Raw genomic sequence first — 6,000 nt, forward strand, 5'->3', positions numbered from 1 at the left:
CGGACGTGCATTGTCCTGTTGGAACAGCAAGTTCCCTTGCCGGTATAGGAATGGTAGAACGATGGGTTCGATGACGGTTTGGATGTACCGTGCACTATTCAGTGTCCCCTCGACGATCACCAGTGGCGTACAGCCAGTGTAGGAGATCGCTCCCCACACCATGATGCCGGGTGTTGGCCCTGTGTGCCTCGGTCGTATGCAGTCCTGATTGTGGCGCTCACCTGCACGGCGCCAAACACGCATACGACCATCATTGGCACCAAGGCAGAAGCGACTCTCATCGCTGAAGACGACACGTCTCCATTCGTCCCTCCATTCACGCCTGTCGCGACACCACTGGAGGCGGGCTGCACGATGTTGGGGCGTGAGCGGAAGACGGCCTAACGGTGTGCGGGACCGTAGCCCAGCTTCATGGAGACGGTTGCGAATGGTCCTCGCCGATACCCCAGGAGCAACAGTGTCCCTAATTTGCTGGGAAGTGGCGGTGCGGTCCCCTACGGCACTGCGTAGGATCCTACGGTCTTGGCGTGCATCCGTGCGTCGCTGCGGTCCGGTCCCAGGTCGACGGGCACGTGCACCTTCCGCCGACCACTGGCGACAACATCGATGTACTGTGGAGACCTCACGCCCCACGTGTTGAGCAATTCGGCGGTACGTCCACCCGGCCTCCCGCATGCCCACTATACGCCCTCGCTCAAAGTCCGTCAACTGCACATACGGTTCACGTCCACGCTGTCGCGGCATGCTACCAGTGTTAAAGACTGCGATGGAGCTCCGTATGCCACGGCAAACTGGCTGACACTGACGGCGGCGGTGCACAAATGCTGCGCAGCTAGCGCCATTCGACGGCCAACACCGCGGTTCCTGGTGTGTCCGCTGTGCCGTGCGTGTGATCATTGCTTGTACAGCCCTCTCGCAGTGTCCGGAGCAAGTATGGTGGGTCTGACACACCGGTGTCAATGTGTTCTTTTTTCCATTTCCAGGAGTGTATGTTGCTTACATACTGTGAACGTCTTAATTAAGACAGCGTCGGATAATAATATTGTCTTCGACAATATCCGTGTATATCTGGCTCTGTGGACGCTGCATACGGAAATCCTGCCTGGAATGGTTTCCAGACAGTACCTAAATCTGGTACCCACGGATATATCACATAACGCGAACATTATTTGATTCTCAACGATTTCAGAGCAACTTTCACCTAGTGCTGAGTCGTACGTGTCTCCAGCCCACTTCTTCGCAGTCAACAACTATAGAGAATTGGCACAGGTCTCGGGTATCCTTTCTGTTCCGTTACCAAACAAATCTGGAAGACAACCTTCTGCTAATAGTGTTACTTTACGAATCTATTTCCTGATGCGTCGCAGTGGATACCCAAATTTTCATACAGGGTATCCATAAAATTTCGCTTTCATTACAAAAAATCATAAATTCGAAACTATTAGAAATAGAGAACCCTGTCTTGTTGATAAACATTCAGCAACTCTAGAATATTTTTCCCTTGTCCTTTGTTGCAGATCTGACTAAGAGTGACACACAGCAGAAGGCGCAATGTGTCGTTTTCTGCATAATCCAAATCTGCGGCAACGTCATTGCGAAATATTCGACGCTGATGTGGGACGGCACCATTTTCATAAACAAGCATAAAGGTGTAGTTCAAAAACTTTTCAGAGACAGCCAGTGTCAAAGACATTCCTCGAAGTGGAACTCTGCCTGTGTCACAAAGGAGTGTTGATAAAGTGCAAGCTTAATTTCAACGCAGCTCGGAGAAGTCAGATCTTCGCGCATTATGCGATTCCCAGGATCAGTTGTCATGAAGTGTTACGTAATTGTTTATGCCCTCTAGCGTAGTAATTGCAAATAGTATTAAGCATTGTAGCCAATCGATCATCCCCTGCGGTATGCGTTCACGTGATCCATGCTGGACTCTATAGATATTGACAATGACTGCCTGAAAAAGTGTCTGTTTTCAGGTGAAGCAACGTTCCACATTTATAGACATGTACATCGCCACAACATTTGAATTTGGGTATCTGGAAACCCACCATCCGCGATTGTTCGAAGTTTAACTTTTGGTTTAGCCTGGTGATAGCCCCAGTGTCCTTCACACGAAAACCCATAACGCGAATTATTCATCTTAACGTGATTGAACAGTTCCTGGTACCACAGATCGAAGAGCCACAGTCGTCCATTATCTTTCAACATGATGATCAATCGCCACATTAGAGTTTGAACGTGCGGAATATGCTGAATGATGCTTTTCCTGAGATGTGGATGGGTCGTGTTGGTCCCATCTCGTGGTCGCCGCACTCTTCCAGTGTCGTACGATAAGACTCTTATTTGTGGGTTTACGTCAAGGATCGTGTGATCACAATACCAGTCAGTGAAATTGCTAACCTTCTTGTACGAATCAATGAATCAAGTACAACTGTTGGTGCTGGAACAGGTGCAACTCCAGTATCTCCTTGATGTTCTACGAATGATGAATGGGAAACGCTAAAAAAGAAATTGTGGGCTGCTAAACGTTTTGCAGCCACCATCATTCCTAACATGTAATAGTTTCCAAGTTATGATTTTTTGAGGTGATAATGGGACTGCATGGACACACTGTGTTTTGTATATCTGAAACACAGTGCTTTTCCAAAAGTTGTAAAAAAGATTATTTACATAGATACTTTACAACAAAAAAAGCAACAAAAATTATTGTGGCTACAAATAAGCTGATTCTTTACAGGCTGTATACATTCATGAGCAACTTAATTATAGACAGCTACTATGTCAGACAGAAATTTCTCCTGTCTACATGGCGATCATCTGGTCTTCTATTGAACATAGGCCAGACAAGATGAACGGTGTCAGGCCAATAGGTGTCTGCTAAATCATGGATTTCAAATCCATGAACCACTCCATTTCAGAAATTGTGCATGATCTGGAGTGTTCACATGACAGCTGCATAACAGTGAATCATGAAGAGTTGAAAATGTGAATAAAATTTTCTAAAAATTAGTAATTGGTTACCTGCACATGACTGTCCTCAAAAATAGATACAGTGCAGTAAATGTAATTGTGTAATGCGCAAGGTCTGACCACAAAATTGCAAATCATATGTGAGGGAAAATCTTTTATAAAGCGGAGTGTATGTGTGTTTCTATGATGTATGTATGTCTAGAACATCCACTCAACTGCCTGCATCGAGTCATCTAGATTTGGCACAGAAACATCAGGCCTAACGATTATCAGCTTCCTGGGGTTTATAACCTCATAGCTCCATTACAAGTGGAAATACAAGCAAAAACAGTTTTTTTCTAGTCTGATGTATAGGCAGTCCTGCATTAAAGGCACTTTATGTGGGAACTGTATCAGCCTATCAGATCAAGGCAACCTACATGTTAGGGGCAAGAAATGCTTTTTCTGTCCCTGACATGTAGGCTGCCCTGCTCGACAGGTATGTTGTGGAAATAGTATCGGCTTTGCTTTGCTGAAATGTATTGCAGAGGCTACAAATGCCGATGAGCATGACTGGGGACAGACTGAGATGGATAAAGGAGGGGACAGACGGATAGAGGGGGAGGAGTAAATGGACAAAGAGAGGAGAAGAGGGGAAGATTTATCAAGCAGGCAGAAGATGCAGAGGGGTGGGAAAAGAAGAGATTGAGTAGCATATGGTCAGAAGGACGGGGGAGGAAGATGTGAAGGGACAGAGTAAATGGATGAAGACTGGAGGAGGAGGAGGAGGAGGAGGAGGAGGAGGAGGAGATGAAGAGGCAGTGGGGGGTGGAAACAGAGAGGGAGAGGAGGATGTGCGTTCAGCATATGTGACAAAAGTATATGCAGTTGAAGCTACAGGGAAAAGCTAAGAAATAAATAAAGCAGAATATGTTTTAAAATCTCAGATGTTTAAGTTGTTAAGAACCGTAACTGGAAGGACATCAAATTTTGGGGTAACCCTACAAGAGAAAAAAAAAGAAAAAATATGTTTTTTGCACAGAAGATTATTATCAGGGTGATATGTGGTGTCCACTTGAAAGCAACTGTCTCCTTGAAAATCTAAAACTTCATCCTAAATTGATGCTGTCTGGAAGCCCATGTAACTACACATCTATTATTTGCAGGAGTTGGATAGAAATATGGAAATATGGAAAATGCTTGAACATAAACGCAGATGATAGCCAACCTTGCACATTGAGCTGTTGTATTAGATCACGAACAGTACCTGTGCAATGTCCTCAATATGGCAGAAGTGGCAGTTGTGATCAGAAATGTGATGCGTATATAAATGCATTGGCTTTCGAAGTAGGTCAGTTAACATAACAGTTTTCTGGGTATCGTACCACGTCATAATTTAGAAAACGATACAGAGGAAACCAACGTTCCGGCCACACTAACAGTGGCCTTCTTTTGGGTCTACTCATGATCAGAAAAACGTGGTGCCGAGCCCATAATACCTGAACTATAGACCAGTGGAAGAAGATCATATGGTCGTGTGAGGCTTGTTTCACACTGTTTCGAACACTGATTTGGGCAGCCATATCGTGGTGTTCCATGGGCGCCACGGTTACTCTGCATGGCAGCACTGACAAGGATAATGTAGTGATTTTGGTTGATCAGATCCTTCCCACGGTACAATGTTTGTTCCCCAGTGGTGATGCTGAGTTCCTCTGTTCACAAAGTTCGCATCGTCGTGACTGGTTTTGTGCGTCTTTGTGGTCTGCTTTGGGAGATGGGTGCGTGATCGCTATCCACCTCCATCCTCTTTATCTACTCTTGCCACTATTTTGCAGGAAGAAAGGTATAAGATTCCGCTGACCATATAGGACCTCTATTTATCCATTCCGAGACGACTGCAAGCTATTCTGAAGGCCAACTGTTTTCCTGCACCGTATTCAACGTGCTAATGTGTTGCGTTTTTAGTGTTTCCATATTTTTGTTCACTCCTGTACGGAGGGCAACAATTAGTCTTTACAAGTGCAAAGGAAGACAGACCTGAGTATCAGAAAGAAGCAAATGAGCTTGAGGATGATTATTTAGTCCAATAAAAAAGGTAAGTGAACTATGGAGTGCACAGATTATGAATTCTCAGTGTAATAGTTATCTCCTTACAGGATATCGTCTGTGCAATCATTGTTTGTGCACTTTTTGTGTATTCTGTAAGAACTTTGAGCAGTTTCTAGGTACACAGTCAACAATCTCTGAACAGAAAACTAACTTTACATGGACATACTGTATGAGTCGATCTTAGCAAGTTCTGGCTGTGCTGCTATATTTACCATCAGTCTCTTGTACAATTACTTAGCTGAAAATTCTGTAAACATAAGCCCTCACAACATTGGGAAGTGTCCAAGATATTTGTTGGTAAATATATACCGTAGTTAAGCATGGTATGGGATCATATTATAACCCGTTGCAGACCGCGTTCCTACGAAAGCGGAAAACAAGAGATTTTTCAGAAAAGTAATTATGTGGTTATGAGATTTGCTAACAACTTGCTGTATTAGAAAAACCAGTCTCCGTCTTCCACTACAGTTTTTACTCTCTATAGCCGTCAGTAGTACTGTTGATGTTTCGCCTTATCTTTTAGCACATTCTCCAGACGTTCCTTTCCCCACAGATTCTGCGGCGAACGTCCTCATCTTCATTTTCAACAGACTTCTCTAGTACCACATTTCACACGATTCGATTGTCTTCTATTGGGGTTTTTCCACAGTCCATGATTCACTACAATATTGTGCTACAAACTTAAATCCTTAGAAGTTTCTTCCTCAAATTAAGGCCGATGTTCCATACTAGTGGACTACATTTTGCTAAGAATGTCCTTTTCGCCTGTGATAGTCTGCTTGTCATGTCATCCTTATTTCGTCAGTCATGTGTTATCTTGCTGCCAAGGTAGTAGAATTCCTTCCCTTCATATACAACTTGGTCACCAATTTTGATGAGTACTTCACCACTAATCTCGTTACAGCTACACCTCATTTGTTTCGTGTTTCTTCGGTCCATTCTTGA

Source organism: Schistocerca cancellata, chromosome 3 (assembly GCF_023864275.1).
Source record: "Schistocerca cancellata isolate TAMUIC-IGC-003103 chromosome 3, iqSchCanc2.1, whole genome shotgun sequence".
NCBI classification, from domain to species: Eukaryota; Metazoa; Arthropoda; class Insecta; order Orthoptera; family Acrididae; genus Schistocerca; species Schistocerca cancellata.